General features: G+C 40.8%; 1 protein-coding gene across 2 annotated transcripts in view; it reads right to left on the reverse strand.

The window, feature by feature from the left end:
• Window positions 1–26516, reverse strand: part of ZNF521 (zinc finger protein 521) — a 285548-nt gene that overhangs the window by 87700 nt on the left and 171332 nt on the right. The gene's annotated exons all lie outside the window — the stretch shown is intronic.

Raw genomic sequence — 26516 nt, forward strand, 5'->3', positions numbered from 1 at the left:
AAAAAAAAACAAAAACAAAACAAAACAAAAAAGCAAAAAAACCTCAAAACTGAGTCAGTCAAGCCCAGTTGAAGTACTTTGTCTCATGGGTGACAGACTCACAAACATAAGTGCATGAAATCAACGGTTCTTTAGTATTTAGAACTTGACCTTCTCATGTGACTTTTGGCTCATGATATACTACATTCAGATAATCTCTATAAGTAAATCTTGTCTCCCATTCACAACTAGAATCTACATTCTTTGAGAGCAGGAGTCAGGGATTATTGTTTGTATGTAGAACAAAACTGATAGTCAAAATATGGCTGGTAAACATGGTGGGGGCCAGACTTCACACATACTGTCTAGGTTATGCAACACAGTTTTTTCTGCCTTGGTTTTCTTCTTTTAAATCTTTGGAAGATAAAGAGAAGGATAAATATGTTAATGCTTAGGATTTACAAAGCTACAGGTATATACCATGCCCAGTTAACAAACTGACTGCATAGATAATAATCAAAAGCAAATCAATTAGCAAATGCCAAAAATAAGACCATATTGAACAATAAGGTTAATAATTAAGAATCTAAATCAAGTCTTGTGATTTACCTTTCATATTAAGGCAGAATAAAAGTCTACGAAGAAATTTTTTTTTATCTTTCCTAAGGTAGTTTTAGGTTATATGAACCGTTTATAGTCATAAAAAACAGACAGTTCATCATCACCAAGAAATGAACCAGACATATATTTTAAAACTTGCCTTTACATTGAATTGCAATTCAATCCAATTTCAGAAAATCCAGCTCAGTTATTTTCTTTTTCAACGGATTTTCCACATGTTATTAGAAGTACACAGTTAACCAGGTTTCATGCAGTAGACAAAATGGCATTGTGGGATTACATTAGTTCGACAGCTGCTTTATGAGTATAGCTTCCAGACCAATTTATTTAATATTGATCTTTAAACAAACATCAGTACAAATAAATTTGAGCACTCCAGTCCCGAGATTTTATATCTATAAAAGAGGCCTATATTCAGAGAAGCAGGCCTGCTTGTATTTCTCTTTGATTCTGTTTTCTTTGATCCTACCAGGTATCAAATACATCAATGCCAAATTAAAACAAATCCATCTTCAGATAACACTCTGTTTATAATCTTTCGTGCAGAAAGAATTTTTCTATCAATAACTTCCAGCAAGCATTTTTACTGATCTTTTTATTGCTTTATTCTGACTACTACACAAGGCAGTAGTAGTACCTTGTCCTGACTGACACCTGGCCTCACTCTACTTGAATGCTTGCTAAAAGGTCTATGTTCCAGCTCCATTTGTAAGTAGCCTGCTCTGTTTAACAATTCCAATCCAGAGGCACCAAGACCCAACTGCCCCCTACTGAGAAAGTTGCTGCACAAAGCTAAGGGTTTGGGAGGCCAATCTTGAGACTTTTACGGGACTACAGTTGACCATTTGGAGGACGGGACAGCTGGGTGCTAAATATAAATGGGAAAAAAGACTTAGATAGGGAAATAGATAATGAATCCTGGGATTAAACACTCGATTCAATTAGGCAGGCATATATGAATGTGAGGCATAAATGGACCCAACATAATTATTTGCACAGGACTTATTTATGCCCTTCTTAGTTATACTGATTGAGTACAGACACGAGGCGCACCAGGGGATGGATATTCCTGTGGTCTGAAACTGGGATAAAGTTCAAAGATTTTGGTCACATTTTATTCGCATCTGTCATCTGTTTTATGTTCATTGTATTCCATGTATTATTTGGATCTTTTAAAAGAAACGAAAATGTTTCTTTTCTGTCCCTTCTCTCCCTCCCTCCTCTCCCTCTCCATCCCTACTTTTCTAATCTTCTTTCAGGTATACATATTCTGAAAACACAGTAGGCTGATGGATAAGTCTCTACGGGGAAATTAAAAGCTCTTCAGCAAAATACTCAGTATTGTAGCCATCCAGCCCAAATCTGTGCTAGCAAAGGGTGGTATGTCCACTGTAAGATAACTGCTTTTTATGAGTTTTCAGAGTTTGAATTTTTTAAAATAAGGAAACTTTTATTTTTCATACATTAAAGCTCAAAAAGGCATTGGAAAGATGTGGCATTTTAATGTTTCACATCAGAAATGAATAAATGATGCAATTATTTAAGGCTAGTATTCCTCGGACACTATAATAGCTTGGTGCGACAAATATAGCAACACATCAATTATTGATACAAGCACCAGCTTCTGCTATGTCCGTTTCTAGTGTGCTGACATAAATGAACTTAGAGCTTAAAGCGAATGTGCAGGAGAAGCGGCACATCTATTGTGTCTTCCTAATTTGAAAGGACACTTCCTTCTTCATCTCACCCTTAAAACTTGACACTCTAGAGACAGATGGAAATGCTCATGTGGTCTGCTCTCTGGTGCCTGGGGAATGGAATGAGGTTGAAGGTGTGGCTTTCCTTGCCCACATGGATGCTGAACCTTAGAGAAGGCTGCTCCTGCAGGGTGCTGGCGGAGCAGGAGAGGTGTAACTAGTAACTTCTACATTAGGATCGGGTCAGCACAGATATCTTCCAATCTGTGAGCTATGAGTTAGAGAATGACTCTTCTCAGAGAATTACTGAGAGGATTAAATGGTAAAGCATTTAAGTTGGCTTTGGTAAACAGAAGATATGAAGTCAATAAACAAGGTTCATGCTCTTGCATAACTCATAACTCTCAGTATAAGATACATATACAGGCAATGATTCCATTAAAAGGAGTCCATCTTTTATGGCTAATGTATGCTCCCATACTGGCTGATGTTTAAGCATGATCTAAGGCTGAATCAGGTGTAAGAGCTGGTCTTATTTCTTGATCCTCCTAATGTATTGTCTATACACTGCTACCTGAATTCTTATAGGCACCGCTCTGATTGAGAAATCTGCATGGCTTTGTATGTTATCTTCAGTGTACCCTTTGCTTTCCTGATTCTTAGAGTTGCAGGGAGGCACTGAAATGAAGATATGTTTCTGTTCTGGGTGTTTAATCATAATTATAGTCCATAAGGAGAGATAAGTCTGTGGTGCCCAAGAGAACCTGCCTCCTGGGTGAACCAAGCATTGGTGGTGAAAATCACAGACATCAGCTGTTCTGTGGGCAGAAATAATGACAAGAACCACGCCTCCAAAGGCATCAGACACCAATACTCACTCAACCTTTTCCCTTCTCCCTCCCTCCCTCCCTCCCTCCCTCCCTCCCTTCCTTCCTTCCTTCCTTCCTTCCTTCCTTCCTTCCTCGTTTTACCTACTGACTATGAGCTCTATATCTTGATATTTCCATGTTCAGATGGAAGCCCTGGCATGTATTAGATAATGAATAAGTGAGCAAGAGACCCAAAAGGAAAATTCAGAAGAGAAGTGATGATGGTTTGGAAACCAGGACATATGAACAGAGTGTGATGGAAACAGAGGATGCTGATCTTGGAGAAGAACCAAGAAAAAGATCTGCAATCACATACATGAAGGGCTTTACAGTAGGCCAAGGATTTTACTCCATGTGGACAAAACCTTCTTGAGGTTCTCCCGCCTTCATGCTCTACAAACACCCTTCTCTCCTGACTCAGCACCTTCCTTGCCTGGCCCTCCTAGAAATCTGTCCTCATCTCTCAAGAAATCTCTTCTTTTACAAAACCTTTTGACTCTCGGAGGCATGCTTATCCAGTCACTTCTTCCTTCCCCTAAGAACTGGTGATTTAACACATTATAATTATTCACACTGTTATGACCACTAGCATGGGTGGAAGTAACCTGCTTATAATTGCACTCCCAATGCACTGTTAAGTGAATAAATAAATGAATGAATGATTTACTAAGTCGAACCAGCTCTTTTTGGAAGGGCTGGCTGGACTGGTATGCTATACTAATCTTGCACCATAATTCACTCACTTAAGGTTTGGTGAGGTATAGGGGAGGAGGTGGTCCAAGCTAGCACTTCTAGCTGCATCAGAGTGTGAATTCAGCACACAGGCTAGTCAGAAAGTCAAAGCTTACATTCAGCACATGCACATGATACCAAAGTCCAGGACCCAGCTTTAGAGGCTAGAACAGCACCAGAATAGGCAGAAGTGGCAATCTCAAAGAGTTGTTCACTGGGGGATGCGTGTTGCACAATGAGTGACTTCAGATTAAGATTTAGACAAAGCCCCCATTCCTCCTTGTGGGGTACGCGTTGAAGAGCTGATACTCTGGATGCTGTCCATTGATGATTATTTCTTAGACAAGAGAAACGCTAACACCACGTACCATTCCCCTGCCCACACAGTATCAAAGAGCAATAATTCAAAAGCATAACTTTTATGAGGCAACACTATGACATCTTCTATGCATTTTTTAAAGCAATTGTCATCTAGTAATCTCCAAATCTTTAAGTCCCTTCTTGAGAGTCTACTTAATTAGCCAGGACATGCTACTATTGCTACACAGAGAACTAAGAAGAAAATAATTCAAGGAGTGTCAGGAAAATTATACCTTGTGTTACCATAGCAGAAGAACATCCTGTAACAGAAAACTGATCTGAGCCCAGACAGCTTGAAGTATTGCAACTACATGTCTGAGATCTGCTGCATATTCTTGGGGAGTGAATTTCAAATCTTCACTCTTAAATGTAGCCTTTGACTGTGTCTGCTACTTTCTTAGCAATAAAGAAAACAATGTATCACTAGAGATAAGGTTAAGGTACAAAGTTACAGACCACTGATTCCTGTAACAGAATCGGAGGAAGACTATGATGAGATGGAAGTGACCCTTAGTGAAACTGAGCAAAAATACCTCAAAACACTATAAAATGCTTAGTTTATCTGCAAGTATCTTAAAATTTAAACTGTGCTTTTATAAAAATCATTACCTACAAGTTGTTACATACTCAGATTTGGGGTTTTAAATGTGTATTTTCTGGTCCCTGTGCGATAGCCCAGTGGCAAAAGTCCTTGTCTTGCATGTGCCAGGATCCCATATGGGTGCAGGTTTGTGTCCCAACTGCTCCATCTATCTTCCAGCTCCAGGCTTGTGGCCTGGGAAAGCAGTCGAGGATGGCCCAAAGCCTTGGGGCCCTGCACCCTCACAGGAGACCCTGAGGAGGCTCCTGGCTCCTGGCTTCAGATTGGCTCAGCTCCAGCCGTTGCAGCTGCTTTGGGAGTGAACCAGTGGATGGAAGATCTTTCTCTCTGTCTCTCCTCTGTAAAATCTTCCTTTCCAATAAAAATAAGAGAATATTTTAAAAATATGTATTTTGTTATGCTCATGAGTGTTTATTATGCATTTTGATACATGAGTTGATGCCAATGTTGTCAGAATAGAGCACATTGATTAGCTAACAGTTCAAGTTTCATGGAATATACACTAATATTCTAAGTTCGGCCATATTAATGTAAATCCTATTGCTATGGTTCTCTAATAAAACTCTTTTTTTAAAAAAAAAAAAGGAAATTACTTCCTGTTCTGTCCATAAAAATTCTATCCCAAGCAGGACTTATGAAGTCACAGGGAAGCCTGCTCCATCCTATCCGCTCTCCTGTTATCTTCTGCTACCAAGGATAATGAGAAGCTCAACAGCATCGCTTCAGGTTGGAATTAAAAGCCTTTGGCTCGTCCCACTCTGATTTTATGGGGTCTGGCTGCTGAGACTTCATAGGACCTTGCTGAAACGACCTGTCTACTTCAACGCCACAGGGTCCCAGTCTGGCTGGGTCTTTGGATCAAACCCTTCTCGTGTGAATACAGGCAGCGTCTGGGAAACTGTGCTGCAAATGTCTCCACAGAGAATCACAGATGCTGTCAGGACCGAACTTCACACTCAAACATTTGATGCATTTTAAAAAGGGATTCGGCTTCAGACTCAAACAGGCAGATGGATCGTCTAACGCTTCAAAGGCTCGAACAGGATTGAATTTTTTTTTCCTTTGTCCCATAACTCATTCCTCCTCTTCTTCTCCCAGCACACTTTTGCACAGTGACAGTCTTAACAGTCCTGACACTGAGAACAGAAAGGAACAAGCACAGACTCTTTCACTCCCTTATATAATCCTGAGTCCTCCCAGTTCTACTATCAACAGTTGGAAGGGATTAGGGATGGAGTCAAGGGAGAAGAAGCCAAAGAAATCTTGAAAAGACTAGAGAACCATGAAGAAATGCCTAGTTCTGGATTTTGTCATTCCATCTTCCAAATTCATACCTACTCACCTCAATAGTCAATTCCTACTAGCAAACTGACAGTATCACACACTGTAAAAATTATTGATTTTATTGATTTTTCAATTGTTCAAGCTAGTTAGGGTAAAACTCGCCAAATTCAAAATGCAATGTTTCTTTCTACAACTATTAGAGCAGTTCTTTTTTTTTTAGATTTATTTATTTTTATTACAAAGTCAGATATACAGAGAGGAGGAGAGACAGAGGAAGATCTTCCGTCCCATGATTCACTCCCCAAGTGAGCCGCAACGGCCGGTGCTGCGCCGATCCGAAGCCGGGAACCTGGAAACTCTTCTGGGTCTCCCACGTGGGTGCAGGATCCCAAAGCTTTGGGCCATTCTGGACTGCTTTCCCAGGCCACAAGCAGGGAGCTGGATGGGAAGTGGAGCTGCCGGGATTAGAACCGGCGCCCATATGGGATCCCGGGGTGTTCAAGGTGACCACTTTAGCCACTAGGCCACGCCGCTAGGCTCAATTTTTAAAGTAGAAATGTACTCTGGCTGCAGCTACAAATCCCTGCACCATCTTTAAAATCACATGGTGGTTTCTTCATTAATTAGTCACCAAGGTATACACAAGTCAGCCCAGTAAACATGGAAGGTGAAGAAAAGACTCCCTGGAGATGTGTAGAAACAGGTGCATATATGAACCATGTATGTAGCCCTTCATGCTCAAACGATGGGCATTTCATACTCACATGAAGGCTGAGAGCTTTAAGAAACAGAGGTGGAGGTGAAGTAGAGGGAACTGAACAGGCGAAAGTAGACTTCAGAAATCTCCATAGGGCCCTGTGTGGTAGCCTAGTGGCTGAAGTCCTCGTCTTGCACGAGCTGGGATCCCATGTGGGCACTGGTTCTAATCCTGGCGGCCCTGCTTCCCATCCAGCTCCCTGCTTGAGGCCTGGCAAAACAGTCAAGGACGGCCCAAAGCCTTGGGACCCTGAACCTGCATGGGAGACCCGGAAGAGGCTCTGGGCTCCTGCCTTTGGATCGGCACAGCTCTGGCCATTGCGGCCACTTGAGAAATGGATCAACAGATGAAGGATCTTGCTCGCTGTCTCTCCTCCTCTCTGTATATCTGACTTTCCAATAACAATAAATGTTTTTTTAAAAAAAGAAATCTCCATAAATCAATCGGCAAATTCTTCACCCTAACCTGTGGTGCCCAGTTCATCCTAAGCACTACAGGGGAAGAAGGAATTTTATTTGTGCTGTCATGTTTAAATTTAGCAGAAGCACTGACACATAACTCAAATAAGTCTCTTGTAAAGAACCCAAATCAGATGGTGTAGGCTTGTCACATGCAGCAAAGGTGAGACAAGCAGTATCTTTAAGCACGAGCATCCACTATTGAGGCACAGATGAGGATGCTGTCACATAAACCCAGAGGCCGATCTGAAAAATACCTTAGAGAGTTTCTAATATGAGAACGCTCTGGAAACCAGGTGCAAAGCGCATGTCTGGAGCCATGGGTTGGTCATTCCTAAGATCTGTCCATGATGACCCGCAGTCCCTGCATTCTGCTCTGGGGATTCTACTGCACAATAATCCAAGCCATGTTCTTATTTCAGAAGAAACATTTCCTCATGATTGCCACTTCCTTAAAGGGGAGGTGCAAAATTACATATGTGCACACAGACTTAAATACTTTTAAGTATTCCAATGAACAAAGTACCAAGACTGGACCTGATTTAATCCATTCAAATCCTGCTTCATTTCTTTTATTTTTTAATAGCCTTTATTTGAGAAGCAGACACACAGAGAAACAGACAGGAAGAACTCCCATCTCCTCCTCAAATTTAAGATGTAACTAGCCCAAACCATACCATGGCTGGGGCTGGACCAGGTTAAAGCTTAGAACTGGGAACCTGATCCAGGTTTCCCATGAGGTGGCAGGAACTCCACAAATGGAGCCAACAGTGTGCCTTCCAGGGAGTGAACTCAAACATTCCTGCATGATGTGGAGGTGTCTAAACACTCGACTATCAGCCAGCTCCCAATCCATTGGAGTCTTGACTTAAAGTTTGTGTGTTGCTAAAGCCACAAGCTAGGCAAGAGTGCGCTCTTCATTTGTTGACTGCTGTAATTTCCAAATGCCAGTGATATCTATCTATATCTATAGATATAGATACAGATATAGATATATTATATATAATATATACACATATATAATATTATATAGATATAGATATTTTTGCCTTTCAAATACATATTTATTTAAAGAAGGCAAGTAGCAACAAAAGGAAATATGGTATAATGAATGTTGAAATGTCTCACAGTGTCCAAAATGTAGACTTCTTGGAAATCAGTAATAAAACAGCAAATGTTATTTTCTAAAGGACATAGAGCATTAGTAAAAATTTTTCTACAATCAGAAACAGAGATTGCTAATAAAAGTGAAAAATCAATCTAATAAAATGCAAAATTAAGAAGAAATTGTTGCTACACAGCAAAGATACTTTTAAAATTAAAAATCAGTTTTTAAATGTTTATTATTCACTGTGGTGAAGGATATGACAAATGAGTTTTCTCACTCATATCTGTAGAAATACACATCAGTGCAACATTTCTGACCAGAAACTTCAAAGTCTACGAGTGTTAGGGGTGCTCCTATACCTCCAACCTATAGGAACTGATATTAACGAGCTAATGACCAGTAATGCCAAGGTTTATAGAATATTGGTTACAGAAGTGTTTAGAGGAATGACATATTGATAATGATTCAAAATATCCAACTCAGACAATGTCAAATGTCCAAGGGGAATGTTTAAATTAAGATGGACACAAGTGTATGAGGGCGATCTTACAGTCACTATGGCACAGAAACAATTACTTGCACGGTCTCTGAGTCTTCCGCTCCTAAGGTCAAATCTGACAACCGTGAGCTGTGAGGCCTTGGGCGAGGTGCCGATCCTGCCAGGGCCTTGGTTTTCTCTAATGAACATGGCAATAGGAGTACTTGACTTGTAGAACTAGAACAGGCTAATGAAGTCAATATACTCGACAAACACATAACAATATGGAAATGTGAATTATATATATGAGGTCATTAAAGAGTATTTAATGTCATGAGAATATACACATTCTATGCCAATATTTAGTAAGAAAAGCACAAACAACTTCAGGTATTACATTGGATAATAAGAGCACGTACATTTTTTAAAATCATATATGCAAGCTCAGGTGTATTTTTATGTATGCCAAAAAATGCTGAAGAAAATATTTCAAAGTATTTCAACTTGACTATTAGGATAGAGTTGTAATTAATTTTTCTACCTAAAGGACTTTCAAAAAGTTCATGGAAATATATATTATGTAAAAACCTCTATGCATTGATTTAAATTTTTCTTACAGCTCAGAAAACAATCTAAATTCCACTTCTATGAACTTTCTGAAGGTATTTTGCTTATATTTTATATAGCTTCAAAATGAACCATCACATAAAAAAATAAAGATTGCTCAACAAACAGAAGTAACTTTTCTATATATCTTTAGTCTCTAATTTCCTTTCTTGGGGTGGGTGGGGTAGGAATCTCTAGACGAAAAGGAAACATAATTATGTAAGAAATCTAAAGCACTAAAAGGGAAACCTCACAAAACAATTTAGAAGAATAAAAAAATATAAGAATGAAACAAGAAGGAAAAAGAAGCGGGGTAGGTGTGGAATACCAAAAAGTTAAACAGGGGACCAGCTTTCTGGTGCAATGGCCTGTGACCCTGGTGTGTTATAAAAGCACTTGCTGCAGTCCCGACTGCTCCACTTCCAATCCCGCTAAGGCACCTGGGAAACCAGTGGAAGCTGGTGTAAGTGTTTGGGCCCTGCCCACCATGTGTAACAGCCGCATGGAGTTCCAGGCTCCTGCTTTCAGCCTGGCCAGCCTTGCTGTTGCGGTGATCTGGGAAGTGAATCCTTAGAAAGAAGATCCCCCACCCTCTCTCCTCTCTCTGTCTTATCATCTTGGTCATTCTTTCAAATAAAAAAAGGTAAGAGGGAAAGAGAACACAGCTTTCACAAATGACGATTGCCTGTACATGGTCCCTGCTGTAATAGAAAAGTAAAAAAAAAAATTAAATGAGAGGAGGGACTAGTATATATGAGAAGAGCCTGGAGACCAAGAGGAACACACAATGTGGCCAAGCAGACTGGCTGACTGCTTTTCCCAGGCCTGTCCATCAAGAGTGACTGCCGGGTCACCCTGGTCCAGGGGCTTCTGCACATGGAAACATGCAGTGCTGCTGCCTCAGCATCCAGTTACAAGAAAATGGTTGGAGGTAACTGAGAAGCCGATCATTATCAATCAAGTTGCACACACTTGCCCTGCCGGGGTATATTCTACAAAGGGAGCACGATGTGTTCTTCCACCAGGATTTGCTTTTTATTTCCTCCACAGTAAATTCATTTGCTAAATTTTCAGATTTTTTCATAACCCCAATCATCCAGGAATATCCTGGGGCAAGGTGAGAAACAAAATGGGGAATATGATGATAGGCATCTGGTGCTTTGTTATCTCCCTGCACTGGCTGAGAAAACAGGCTAATGAGGGAATATGTAAAATAATTGTGCTGCTTTTTGTGGAGGAGAAATGACTTAACATTGAAGAACAAAAGAAACCAGAGCGTCAATATTACTGATGAGAGCCAGCATCTGGCACTGCGGTGTAACCAGTTAAGCCGCTGCCCTTGATACTAACATCCCATATCGGTGTGGGTTTGGATCCCAGGGTTTCCACTTCTGATCCAGCTCCCTGTAAAGGTGCCTGGGAAAGCAGCAGAAGATGATCTAAGTCTTGAGCCCCTATGCCTACATGGAAGACTGGAAAGAGGCGCCAGTCTTCTTTCTTTGCACCAGCCCAGCTCTAGCTTTTTGGGGAATGAACCAGCAGGTGAACGATTTTCTATCTGTCTCTCCTAGTCTCTTTGAAATGCTGTCTTTCAAACAAATAAAAAAATCAATTAAAAATAATACTGGTGGTTGTAGGGAAGTGGAATTGGAAACCAATGATCAAATAAGTGACTCACATTTGTGGATAATGAAAATATTCAAGTTTGGTACAGCAGCAATTCTGGGAGTCAGTGCAAAGTCCAGGGTGAACAGTGAAGAGACAGAAGGAGCTGTGAAAATTCAACAAGGCTGGGAGGGCTCAGAGGTCTTCAAATAGGCCACATCTGTATGCAAAATGTAGAAATTTGATATAGGTCAACTGCATTTCACATGTTGGTTCAGGACTAGACATGTGTTTTTTTTTTTCCTTTTAGAATCTATTTACATTTTTGAAAGGCAGAGAGAGCTAGAGAGAAAGAGGGAAGGAGGGAATGAGAGAGAGAGTGAATATCTTCCATCTGCTGGTTCATTCCCCAAATGGATGCAAACGCCTGAACTGACCGCAGCTAAGGCCAGGAGCCCAAAACTCCATCCAGGCCTTCCATGTGGGTGGCAGGGGCTCAAGTACTTCGGCCATTGTCATTTGCAGCTTTCCCAGCATATTAGCAAGGAGCTAGATCAGAACTGGAATTGGAACATCAAGGACTTAAACTGTTGCTCATGCAGGATGCTGGCATTTCAGGTGGCAGTGTAATCAGATGTATGACAATGCTGGGCATTGGAAAAGTGGTCCAGTGACCCTCGTCCTCAGTCTTCCCTTTGCAGTAGTGTTATGTCGGTGGATTATATAACATAATATATGCAAGACACCTAGCTCAGTGCAAGGCACTTTGCAAATAACAGCTGAAAATACTCTAAAAGTTTTTCCTAATCCCTAATCCCTACCAGAAAATACTTAAGGAAATGCTTTGAGGACATGGGACTACTCAGTCCAGGATACATGCAACTACTCAGTCCAGGATACATGCAATCATAGGCCAGAGTGGAGCTCTGTGTGTCACAGTCTGAGTTAGCAACAAAAGCCCTGTGTTTCTCTCTCACTGCTCAAAGCGCAACATTACTGTAAGATGCCTGAGGATGGACACTGGGTAAACATTCACTCATCAGAGGTTAATACCTTGCATGAGGCATATTCCAAGAATCTTGCTTTGGGTTGGTGACCCAGATTTTTTCCAAGGTGTTTGTGTGCTTTTTTATTACTCTTAATGTCAAGAGCATGGTCAGATGGATGAAGAAACAAATGAATGATTGACATTTGGCCCAGGTCCACGCTGTCTGATTAATTTGAAGCAAATGAGACAAGAATTCTTAAGAATTCATTGCAAGAGTAAACACATTGCAGTGTAGAGATTTGTTCTCATATATATACCATATTACACACACACACACACACACACACACACCTCATCATACTTATCACACTGCTCCAGTCACATGGGCTTTATTTACTACTCCTGTTTTCAGGCGTGGAAGAGCAACTTGCACAGATAATTTCACACACATGTGTTCTCTAGGTTTTGTGTTTTTTGCAGCATTTTGTATGCTCCGATTGTGAGAAAAGAAACAGAAATCAAGATGAGAATTCTTTTGATATTTTCCATTGCTTTTCATGTGAAAGCCACAAGCCATATGCCATAATGGGAATTGGAGATGGCAGTTGGGGAGCTTGCCAATTTTTAGGGGTGTGTGTAGTGTGTTGCTTTCTGCTACAGTTGCTATAGTAGATAATTTGAAATAAAATTCAGCAGGTCCTGATGTTAAATTTTGGAAACCAAACTGAATTTAGGGAGAGCAGAAGTACCAGGCTTCTCTGGGGACCTGGTCTAATACCTCCTGAGGCCGCTGGCTCAGCTGTGGCAAGCTAACAAGGTTACCTTGAAGCAGATTTAGTTGTTAATACAGATGTGGCATGGGACCTCCTGAGGCAGGTCACAGTCAGGATAGCTCATGATACTATGCAATACACTCATTATGAAAGCTTGTGACGAGACCACCTCAAACTAGAGGCATTGTGGTGTGTCACACTCCCTTTGTCTGCTTTGCCCCTGGTTCACCTGATGGGAGGCAGGACGGTGGATAATATCCTAATCTCTCTCTCTCTCTCTCTCTCTCTCTCTCTCTCTCTCCTCTCTCTCTCTCTCTCACACACACACACACACACACACACACGAGTGATTGACACAGCAAGATTTGGGAAAGTTTTACTTCAACACAAAAGGATTTTAAATTATATTAAGGCAATTAAAGTTATTTGGGAATGATGTATAGAAAATGTCATAGAAATCGAGTGTGACAGCTGGTGCTGGGGTCCAGAAAGTAGAAATGCCACTATTTATGGACACAATGAAGGGAAATGGTTTTTGGCAGCTGATCTCAAGGTTCATGGTGTGTGGTGAAATGGCGAATATTGTGGATGAAGGCTGATTATGAATAAAATGCTACATTTCTTCAATTCTTCCCACTAGTCACAGTTTAAAATAATGCTATAGAGAAGACAGATGTAAACTACTGGATTTAACCATACTTTATATTCTTTTAAAGAGAGTGAGTTATGAAAATCACAGACCTCCTCGATGAGCTAATCATGTACGTGTATATGCATACACACACACACACACACACACACACAGCACCAACCAGTAAAGGTATAGGCTAGTAGCCTGAGTTACTGCAGCAAAGCACAGAGGAATGTATGCAGAGTAGGTTAAACACCGAAAAAGACAATTTACTTAATATTTCCAAATGAGTAAGATGCTGCTAGCTTACGTATACTAATGTTCTGATTTCTCGCCCTAAAAGACAGGGTGACTCCTCAAATTCCCTAACCACTTCGTTAGCCAGGACGACGGGTTACAACACGATCAGCAGTAGCTCCTGCACACATGGGAACTGTCTTCCACGGGACTTTTAAACTTCCAGGTCCTCGGGGAAGTGGGGGGTGTGGGACAGAAAATGTACGTAAAATTAAATGTCCTCTGTGACTCACGGTTTCCCGGAGGGAACTCTAGTGCTTGGGTCATCTTTCAGCTGATCTGAACCAGTTCCCTTCTTCTGCAAGTGAACAGGAGGGGAAGAACCTATCAGGTGTTTCCATTTGATGCTTAATATCACAAGCACCAGCTTCAGTGAGCTGAGAACTGACGGAGAAAAGGCCCTAATTCTCTTACGCAAAGATACTTATCATGGTAAGGCATTTATGAAGACCTACAAAAAGAATAAGCCTCAATCGAACTAAAGATACAAAAGTAAGTTAAGAAACAAGGTTAAATAACAAAGATACAAAAGTGAAGGGGGATTTCCAATATATTATTAAAACGCATGGATATGAGGTCCTTTGATAACTCAGAAGGCAAAGCTTCCAAACAACTTCTATATTACTAGATCTATCAGTGATATCCAAGCTACTCACGGAAAATGTGTATACATGAATTTCAAATTTTTGCTACAGCATGATAAATTTATCTTTTAATTCCATTTCCACACGTTTTTCAACTGGCTTTTATTGTGTATTCCCTGAGCCAAAGGTAAATATGACCATAAAAGTCTTTGTCTTTTCATTCATTAAGCCCATGGATCAATCATCCATGCATCAAGCATCTCCAGCACTGTTAAATATTTCCTAAATAATAATAATAATAATAATAATAATAATAATAATAATAATAATTCTAGGGAGTATAAAGCAAGTTCAACAGGACCTGGATAGTGGGACACACAGTCTGTCACCTGATTTAAGAATGCAATGAAGGTGACTGCCAGGCTGCTTCAGTGCACCAACACCATCCACGCCCAGCCTGGGTGTGGGCTGGGGACTGAATGTGCCTCCTGGAAAGGAAGGGAGAAGCTATGAAGATAGAGTCAATTCTCCCTGCACTTGGAGAATTCTCATCACAGAACAAGAGACAGGTGACTTACAGCTAGTTCCTTTATAGTGAGCATCAGCTCAGATTTTTGGTGTGTCACTAAAAAGATCTGGTATGGTGTCACACGCTGAGACCTGAATCACTTGTAAGATGTTTATTATTTTTTTAAATATTCAAGATGAAAATAATAAAACAGCACTTGTGCATATATTTTTTTTCAGTTGCCTATCTCCATTTTACTCATGCTTCAGTGGTAAGCAGCAGCCATATTTCAGGATTACCCAGCTAGTTAGTAGCTGAATTAGATCTAGACTGCTTGCTTTCTAGTCAGTGATCCATGGTTTATATACCTTAAGTCCTACAGCTTTGATTGATTTTAAATGACCAAAGTTAGTGTAATCAATAATATCAGAGGAAAAAAAAATGCAGCCTAGTAAAAGATACATCAAGGATCCACATGCGTATGTTCCGTGCAATGCAACTATGCCGGCATCACACAGAGTGCTGTGGTCTAATCGACCACATGGATAACTTGCCTTGTAGCTCAATAAACAGAGAGTGGTATTCTTTAGGACAAAGGTGGTCCAGCGATTTAAAAGTTGCTGGAAATACTAATAAGAATTAAGATCAGCCTGGTTTATATCAAGCCCCTCTTTAACACCGTCTGATTGGTTTGGTCCGACACCATCCCCTGCAGTGTGTGGAGACAGGCCAGGAGTGTGAGGGCTGCAGAGCAGAGCAGAAAGAAAATCAACTGTGAAATTGGTAATTTTATTGAGTTTCACGGGGGGCTTTGTTGTTAAGACAAAATGCAATTGGAACAGAATGCCCGTGGTAACACCATGTACACAGTGCCCATTTCATGACCAAAGGTAAACTGCCTCTAACCCAAAGTTACATGCGTACATACAGCCTTGCTCACACGCATTCTGCCAGGTGGGAACAGAGGCAGAGCTGATGAAGGATGAATAATTCTGGGACAGGCATGGGGGTTTGCCAAAAGCCTAGGTGGAAAATGCGCATGAAGGGGTTGCAGCCAGTCGGCCTTCTCCTTCTCAGCCGCTCAGAAGGGTTCTTTCCTGAGTAAGGCCTGCTGCTTTGGGTTTGCAGAAAAGCTAGCCCTTCACTGGAAATGATAGCAAGGTCCCAGAAGGAGTATGTGAGAAAGACTGGGGCAGAAGGAGAGGACAGACCGAAATGTAATGCCTGAGCAGTTGAAGTCATTTGGTACTCTCAATCCCCCAGGTAAAATAAGAATTAAACATAGCTAACAGGATATTACTCCCAGTTGGAAAAGATGTGCTTGCTGGCGACGTAAAAGTGAAGCTAACAATTGGTATTTGTTCTAGGGTGGTGCTGCTCCATCCCCACTCCCGGTGCCTGAAGTAGGAATGGTTAAATAAAGTATGCTGTGGTGAACCATGGGCACGCAGTAGCAGCTTCTGTGCCTTCCAGGGCTGTCCCTGTGGTGGGTTAATTTGGTTGCAGATGGAAAAGGGGATATTCAAAGAGTCGAGAGAGGGCAGGCTAGCCAAGCCTGGGAGATGAAGCAAAGTGGTACTGGAAGCGGGGACATTTTTCATTCTCTGGGAAGGCACTGTGGACACAAAGACACATTCTCCAAGACCACACAGCAAGCTACCATTGCAAGAAGGCTCTCATTTTTACCCTGTTTTTGCATCAGTTTTGCAAAGAAAGCAACTAAGGAAGTCAAAATAGCCTTAAGCATTATCACGGGTTTCATGCACACGGCATGTGGGCGAGGCAATGCAGGGCACACACCTCAGGAGACCGTTGCCCTCACCCGGGGACCAAGTTGTCACGGTTGGCTTGTCCCCGTACAAGGTAAGCATTTGGGTCAGACTGCGCATGAAAAAGGAAGAAAGGTGGTTTTCTTGCCAGCAGATCATGCTGCTGTCCATCCCTTTGCCCCCGGGAGGGGGTGCTCAGTTCCTCACACCAAACGCGATAGGAGACAACCAGCTGGCATTGTTCACTCCCAACTATTTTTTGTGCAACATGAATAACAGTTACGTCCACCAGTGCAGTGTAAGCGCAGTTCACCTGGCTATGTCCACACTTCCAGAAGACAAAGCAGGGGTATTAATTCATTGTCACTAGAGATAACAAAGCACCTTGACTTCACTGTGGCTCTGGTGCTCTTTCCAAAAGACACAACTCGCCTGTTCTGTGTTTGTGTGTGGCCAAGTGTGGCGGGGGAACTGCACCCACTGGTTTCACTTTCAAGCATGCATTCAGACCAAAGCAGTCTTGAAACACGCCCATATGGTTTTTCACTTGCACTGTATCCTGTGCTGTTTTTCTTTTTCAAAATGCAATTAATACGGTTGTGTGTTAAATGATTCAGTGAAAGTAAATCTTTTATATTCAGGTAAGCAATTCAGCCTTGTACGGTTTTATGGGAATTAGATTTTTTTGAAGTCTGGGCTGAGCATGCCCATAACTCTGACAGAGCCCTGCAGGCTCTTGTCTTCACCTTCAAATCATAAGACAGAGAAATCAAGCTCCCTCTGTGCTCTCAATTATACCAAAAAACACGGAGCAGAAGTCTTCAGTAATTCAATCCCTGTGGAAGCTTCTTCACACTGTTTGCACTGTTGGAACTGCTGACAGCAGCAATCCCACCATCCCCCCGGTAGACTGTCAAAGTTCCTCGTGCAGTGTGAGCGGCTCTGGGCTGTCCCACAGCTCCTTCTCCGGAGACCTCGGAGCACATGCATGACTTTTGATGCTTGCTTGATACAGTGGCCGAGAGGCCCAAACACATCACAATGAGCGTTCTCATGCGCTTACAAGGTGCTTTGGACTCCAAGTAATAAGTTCTGTGGCTACATGTGCGTCTGAGTTGGTGTAATTTAATCACAAGTACAGCTGCATAAACACTGTTCCCAGGAATGTCTGCCTGCAATTGGATTCTTTCTTTGAAAACACACTGTAGAAAATTCCTGAGTGCCATTTTCCATATGGTTAATGAGCAAATGTATCATGGCCAGCTTTTAAAAGTAATTTGAATTTATGAGTTGCAGTGATTCTAGCACATGTGCACAAGAAACGGCACATACCCTGAGCTCTTCCTTATCACGCAACACCATTTCATCTGCCAAATGACACCAAAAAGAACCACTCTGTGTGTCGAGCCGGCTTAAATCATCAGGAACAGCCTATCGTCAACATTCTAGCAGCTGCCGACCTGTCTTGAGTCTATACCCTGCAAAAGTGGTCGCAACACAGAAGTCCTATTCATTTTTTAAAGCTTCATTTAATAACTATGGATTTGAGAACAATCTCTCATAAAAGCTTGCTTCATCTCTGAACTCTGCTGTTAAATTATACTCAAGTTTTTCTATTCTTTTTAATAAGACGGAGGGTAGAGATGTTCCTACAAATCAAACCTGTTGCTATATACTTCATCTCCTACACTTTCACTACGGTGCAAATGGGAAACATAAACAAAATGAATTTCTATCCTGATATTCAAAATTCCAAAGTAACAGTAAATTTGAAATTCACCAGATAAATAGAATTTGTCACAATGCATATACTGAAGTTAATTGGATTTTTTGAGGAGGTTTTGCTATCATGTTGCCATTGTATATTGTTTTGTTCTAGGTGGATATGCCCACATACTAAAAATACTGAAAAGCATTATTTCTAACACATATGAAGATGTAGAAATACATGCATATGTTATCCACCAAGAGAAGCATAATTTACTGTAATGTCTGATGTCAATTTTCTTTGTGCTACACACTTTGAGTATAAAAGTACCAATCAACTTTTTCCTTATGTTAGAACACAGCTTCTTCAGCAATGCAATTCACTCACATAATGGCAAAAACATTCAGGCCCCTGCTAGTATGAATTTTTATTGAAAACATGACTGAACAACTGATAGAATTTTACATGATAGTACAATTATCTCATTAGGCAACACTAGCAATGATGTCACAATTACTGGTGCACTATTTGATTTATTTTATACATTATTATTTGTTACAGATAGAGGTCAGCATTATATATCTATGACAAGTTATAAAGGAGGTAGGCATCCCAGGATAATATGTGAGCAGTGCTGGAAGATGATTTCATATGTTGTCTTTTCATTTACAATACTGAACTTTAATTGACTTTACTTGATCTATTTCTCATCCCTGTTCTTTTGCTGGTTTCACCTTAGTCCAGCTCTTGTTCCTTAAGGCTTGAAGAAGTGATAGCTAAGTGTCAGTCTGAGCACAGGTAAGCCCAGCTCACCTTGCTGGGTCCTGGCCGACTCAGAGGGAAATGGTGACCAACGTGCTCCTCAACAGCATGTCCTGACAGTTCCTCTAGCAGCCCTGTCTCACACACAGCTTAGGGTTTCAGAGGTTCACGCTCCAGTCCTCCACACTTTTTTATACGCTGCTTATTCCACACCAGCCCAAAGATCACAGAATTTCAGAACACACAAAAACCTATCTTTTATTTAAGTGCTTCTGTAATAATGGACAAAATTGTTAGGAACAAATATGTGTACTCCCTCTAACAGGAACTCAGTCCAAAGTGACAGAAGCCTCTGTGAATCAAATAAATTCCATGAAATTGGCAGATAATAACAGGGCTTACTGGATCAAAATTTCGGAAGCAGAACCACCTTCAGTAAATTTGTGTTGTTTGTCATTGTTGGATCCAAGTAGGTGTTGTTATTTTTAAATCTCATCAACGCTTCCTGATCTTTGCATCAAAAGACAAAAAACAAAAAAGGTGTTTTTCTCCTGCCAATGTGAAGTAGTGCCTTAAATTCTACCAGTCCATGCCAACATTGTCGCTGGAGTGTTCTAGCTACCATTAAGTAGGCATTTGGTGAAGGGGGAGGGACTAAAAATTTATGATACAAACTGGAGTTATGGATTGCTCTGTGGCTTTGTGTCCCATCTGTCAAACTGGGGTGTCTGAACGCAGAGAAAGCAAGAAATTCCCACAAATCACAGATTGCAGCGCTGTTCAGCTCCCTCATTACTTTCAAGGTATGATTCTGGGTGAATAAAAAATGTACAGTTAGCATTCTGAAGTATTGAATGGCTTTTAAAAGCATTTAGAAAATATGTACGCGGATGGAAAGGTCACTCGCATAAAAGAGGGTGTGCACAAGGTGAAAGCCTAATGAAACATTATGCGGTATCTTTTTTTGGTGCTCAGAATAGCTCCAAGGTTAACAGACTCCAAGTCAGTCTTGTGCAGATCCATTTCCTCTCTCCAGGCTTCTCATGTTAACCCAGTGATTTAGTGCTCTGCATTAAGAGCAATTCACCTGCCTCTGGTGTCCCTGTGGCCCGTCCCTCTGGGGAGCGAGGTGGAGAATAAAAAGTTCCACATATGGTAAAGTCAAGCTGCTTGGAGCCTGCTGAGTGTCTGCTGTGGGGATAGCGGCTCCTGAAAGCCCCAGCTGGTACTTGGAAGAGATTCTGCATTACTACACCTCAGTGCCTGCCTGGTTCCCTTCGGAAACTGTTGGCTCCACATACGACAGCCATTTTAGATCTCTTCAACCCTTTTCTCCCGGTTCTGTATCCAACTGAACAGTTGGTCCTCTACTGCTAGATAATCAAATTCTTCCATCTGGTCCTATCCCTGTGGAACTGAAAAGGTGTAGCGTGCACCCGGTCCCAAACACATACCAAAAGAGGCACACACTTCCCAACAAAAAGCAGTTCACAATAGACAACAGTGAAACCCTGATTTTTAAATCTAGGGAAGAGGCAAGAAGAGAGTTAAATATCTATAAAATGATCTCTGAAAAAACATAGTTGAAACCTGCCAACATGACTCTCCACTGGGTGAACTACTGCTAAGTACAGTATGAACACAGTTCCTACACCCAATAACATGAGCTATTTACCAGGCATGTGTAGAACCCGACTCGACACACGTACTATCTTGTATCTACGTCAGTGTGACCCGACCAGTACCAGGTATGAGCACGCTGAGAACATGAGTTAGTAATCCTCTCCTACCTGCAGTCGACTCAAGATGGTCAGTTCACAGGAAGACTTGGTGCACAAACTCAATTGTTAGATTATATCCAATTGGTTTCTCTGTGTGTGTGTGTGTGTGTACATATCAAGTTGTACAAGGGGGAGAAAGATGAACTATAATAGGCATTAGATTTTTCCATAATGATTCCACAAAAATGTCCCTGGCACTGTATTGTAATCCACAGACAGAATATGATGCACTTTGCTTTCCTTCTTTTAGTGGTTTGGCCTTCCCTTTTAAACATTCAACAATTGCTGTAATAAAAAAGGTCAATTTAAATTTAACCTCACTGGTTGCCTAGAGTGGTTTGAAAAATACACAATTTTTTTGGACGGCTAATGTTTTCCCATTGCTTTGTAGTTTTTAAGTACTTTTAATAATAGGTATTCTCAATTTATCTTTCTGACAGTTTTGTTCAGGCGTCCACCTCTGCTGTTTTCAACCGATGTCTGGCATGGGAAACAACTGGCCCACACACAACTGGCCCACATGATGAATTCTGTGGACAGAATATGCAGATTTTAGGGTGAAACTGGCTTCCTTTGACTATTCTTGACAAATAAAAACAGCCTAAAATAATTAAATCCAATCTCCTCATTACTGGTGAATTCAGTCATTGATGACTATATGATTGTCAGCCCTAATATCTGAAATAAGCTAGAATCTTCAGTTTGTGCTTCTGGAATAACAACTGCCTTAGATTTGAATCCAGAACACTGAAGCAAAGGTGGGAACATCCGGTGGAAGGTGGACACTGTTTAAGCTAACGGGCGAAGTCGTTTTTGAAAAATGGTATCGGAGATCCCAAAGTTAACAACCTACTAGTAAGAACATAATAAATATTCACTCTTTTCTTTCATGGTGTATGAGTTATTTAGATCACAATCAAAAAATACTTCTGCATCTTACAAGGGGTTTTTACAAAGGAAACTTAGGTGTCAGTACTCAACCATCTCACTACTGATACAATACACACAGACTGAGGGTACAGTCTCTCCCGGTAAACACAATTTCAGTTTAGGGCGACTCATAACAGTTCGCAATTAGAGAAGTGATATCTTAGTTAAGAAAAAGAAAACTCTCCAAAACAAAGGTGGTATTCAGTGCTTAAGTTCCAAAATCGCTTTTCTTGGTCATGTCATCACAGTAACTGCAAAATCTTCACTAACCTGAAATGCCAGAACTAATGACCAGATTTAATATGACTTCATAAATATTTTAATGATAGACTTAGAGCATCTCATTCCCTATTCTGATTGGTGGAAAATCAATTGCACTGTGCTTGGAAATGACTGACTTCCCATTAAGAGTTTTTCCTAATTGCAGCCAAATGCAACATCGCTGTGCTTTGGTGGAGCCAGACTGAAGAAGTTATTGTTACTGCAAACTTCACTTCTTGTGAACCTTTGCAACAGCCACGCTTCATTCCTCTTAAATCAGACTGTATTATCCTAAGTGATAAGTTTGTGTGCCCCATCTCTGGTTTCAAATGACAAGGCTTAACAGGTAAGTTGCTAAGTACCTGTAATGACACTTAGCTGATTAATGCTTGGTGACACCCAATTTGATCTTATATATACTATTATACTGTAGCTGTGTAAATAATTTAGTACTGGAAGATTTTATAAAGGAGGTAAAATTGGTTGTGAAGGCCATTCAAATTTTTAAAGGTAAGACCAACTGTATAACCCAGTCCCACTTTTTCCCTTGGAGTTTCAAGGAATTAATTTTTCACTAGCATCTACCAGTAGCTCTATTTTGGCATTTGGCTTTCCAAGTTAATAAGCTTGCTTTGTCTCCAAATAAATCGGTTACTATCAGTAGATGTTTTCACTGGGACAACCCCATTTTAGTGTTAAAAATCTGAGGCAAAACAATGTAGTTCAATTGGTCCAAAAACAGGAAGAGGCAAAGTTTGTAGCTCTTGTTCATATTCTACATTTATAGTTTATAACAGAAAACTTATGGATACAGCATTGATAATTGTGCTGCAAAATTCCTACTTACTTAAATTTACTTCACTATCTCATAAATTAAGGTTACAAGCAAAAAATAGGGAAAAGTTCTAGGAGTGGTGGAGAGACTAAGAGTAGCTGCATTCTGCTCACCTCACTCATGATCCAAATCAGAAAGTATTATTGCATTGAAGACTTGCTCTCAGTAGCAGTTAAGTGTCTTTGAATGGAGTCCCCATTGTATAAAAAGTATGCCAATCTTTGGCTGCCAAAATCAATTAGTCACATTCATTATGCCTCTATTTATTAATGTTGTGCACTTTATAATGTGTGTACTGCTGGAACAAAAGAAAGTTATGAAACATTAAATGTGCAGTCACAGAAGTAACCATCTTTAGTTTGTAACTAGTTATAATGCTGTTGTAAAGATTAGATGAGTGGTGACAGACTTGGCTTCTTTGACAGATGTAATCCTTACTAGTTTAGGTTTTGTGATAGAAAAAAGCAAGTGATTGGTTACAGGTTATTGGCTCCAGCCATTAGAGTCAGAAAATCCAAATACACAATATCATCTTCACAGATGTAATTTTCATCTATATTGCACTGTTACGATAAAATGGTGCAACATAAGGCTTTTTACTGATCCAGGGTTCCGAGTCAATTCAATGATGCTAAGAATGACTGACTGGTATCAAAAATCAGCAAATAATTAAACCTTATGCTAAAATGAATGAAGAACAATGTTGGCATTTTGGCAGGGTGGATTCTGATGAAATTTACTGTCAAGCTGCCACCCTAAAACTTTCCACATGAAACAAAAACTATAATTTGTCTCCTTGTAACAAAGAATGGGATAGTCTTTGTTTCCCCTCAGGTACTGCCACTGAGAAGCTGACACACACCACTGAGTGGGATTCCTGCAGTTCCTTTTTGGGAGAAAAGGAGCAATGAGGTAAAGAGCGTATAGATTATTTGTTTTAATTGGAAAGATTATTAATTGCCTCTTGGCATTCAAATTCAAATGTACAGAGTGACAACATAGATACATCATAACATTTGAAGTTTGAAGGGGAAACCGCATACCCATTAACTTTGAGTTTATAATGAATATTCAACAAACACATTTCTCACGCCTCCTCAGGATTAGCTTCTAAAATACTGCTTCTGGCTGTCCATCCCACTTTCCAAAAATTCATCTAGCTCCTGCATCCTCTCTCCATTGCTGACTTTGGGAAGCTATACTATATTCCATCTTTGGTGTTTAAAGAAACTTCCCTTCAAATGGCTAATATGTGATAGTCTCGACCAGTCCTCTACTTCAGTCATGACCTCTCTGCTTTCAAATTAGGTTCTATTTCAAAAAGCTTACTGGCTTCAAACTGAATGCCTTTTAGGAATATTCTTCCCTTCTACTAAATCCCACTTAGCTTTTTCATTCCCCTGAGCTAAACAGACCTGATTTATCAGTCTTCAAATTGCATCCTTAAAGCATTTTTAGTACCTAAGCACCCAGGTACTGCAGTGCTAGACATTACTAAATGCGTTTTAGCGTAGATAAGACAAGAAAGAGAATGCATAGAAAGCTGGCATGCTAAACAAAAATTTCAAACATAAATGGAAAGAGAGGTCCTTTATGTCCATTTCCATTTTTAGTAATGGCATACACCATTATAAGCTCCTAAATCTTTTCCTGAAGTCTCGCTATCTTTCCTGGGTTTCACAGTCATCTGAAACAAGCTTTGAGCATGAATTGCGATGCTTACTCAAGGATGCAGCATGACAGACACATTCGTACATATAAAATCTCCTTCTATTAAGCAGACATCCTGTTAAAGTTGTGTGAATAAGAATCCCAAGGAACCGGAGCCACATGGTGCTTTTTACTTACATCTTTTTACACCGAGGTAGGCAAATGGGTTGCACAAAAATCTTGTCACAAAATATTCCGTTGTATTCCCCAAATCCACCAGATTTGGTAACTCGGCAGTGCTGCATTAGGTGCCAGGGAGCATGATAATGCTGAGCTGGAGAGGGATGCTGGGGCGGGGTCGGGTACATAGCCATTTTTTATTAAAACATGTACATTCCCACAGCCTGATCTCCTCCAGGCTCAAGGCTAGTGGGCCTGTGCTAATTTATGTGGCTGATGGAACACACAGGTTAATCAGGGGATAGGTGCTGGTTTGATGAGCCCCGGAGGAGGCCAGTGTGCAGTCACTTCCTGATTAGCCTCGTATTATTTGAACTGCGCATAATCCCTGTGACCTGGACATCTTTTCTTCTTTTACACTTTCTGCCCCATATCTGTCTTCCTCCAATCCCCGCTGAATTCTTTGGAGCCAACCATTCCTGAGGCCACTCTAGGAAGAGGCTACCTTGTTATCTGACCACCTAAGGCAACTGCTCCAAGTGACCTCCTTGACTTTGGGCTGGGTCAGACTTGAGTTTGGTGGGAGGTGAGAGATTTTTAAGAATATCACTTATCTAATGTCTTAGCATATCCATGCTTACAGCAGGATGAGTGAGGACAACTGAAAATCACCTGCAGTTGGAAACAGGAGATAGAGCAGGATAGAAAAACAGGAAAAGAAGTCATATAAAGTACTAAAGCGAAAGAACAGAAAATTTAAGGCTGTTGTTTTAAAGCTCCATCTCCTTAATATAAAAACAGACACTTCAAACCCTGGAAATATCTTGTCAGATTTTCAAGCCAATTTTAAAATCAAACTCAGTAATTCTCTATTTCCTTATTCCAGTGGCAACAGTATGTAAAATACCAATATCCTCCCATGTAGCTAAGATTCATTGCTCTCATTTCAATCTAGCGAAAGGTATGTTTTGTGAAGCAGTGAAAATTTCAGAGAAGTCATTAACTCTAGAGCTAGCATATTTAAAAAGAAGAATTTTGTTTTTGTGCTTTGGCAGTGATATAAACCTGACCCCTTTTCTTATGTGTGTGAAACACCGCAATCATTGCAGCAGGAAGTCAAAAATGAGTATGCTTACCTATATGTGTACCTTCCCAGAATTTCAGCAAAGCAGACAACCAGATTAGCAATTATTTTCCAAATAGATATCAAAGGGCATTTTGGGGGGATTAGCGCTTGTTGGCATCAGGCCCTTCAAGAGGAGAACTCAGAAATGATAGAACTCAGAAACAACCACAGAGATGAGAGATTAGCTTTTCAGATCTCTCCACCCTGTTTAGGTGGCTACAGTGAAGCTGCTGTTGTCTCCAGGGAGTGGAAATTCATATCAAAAAATCATTACACATTAGATCACTCCATTCCACATGAACATTAGTCTCTACTCATAAGGGGACCCAGGACTCAAGCTAGTATGAATAATGAACTGCTGCTAGCTTGGAAAGGGTGGCTGCAGGAGACAGCGAGTGCCTGGCTGGGTTCAGGCGGCCTTTGGAGGCCGGGTGGGGGGAGAGCTGGCTCGCTCCACAGCTGCGCAGGGTCGCCAGCCTTGGTGGACTCTCTACCATCCCGGACACACAGGCTTCCCCAGTGAAACTTGCCGGAACTGTAGATACAGTGATCCTGGCAACACAACAAGAAAAAGAATC

Source organism: Ochotona princeps, chromosome 18 (assembly GCF_030435755.1).
Source record: "Ochotona princeps isolate mOchPri1 chromosome 18, mOchPri1.hap1, whole genome shotgun sequence".
In the NCBI taxonomy this organism is placed as follows: domain Eukaryota; kingdom Metazoa; phylum Chordata; class Mammalia; order Lagomorpha; family Ochotonidae; genus Ochotona; species Ochotona princeps.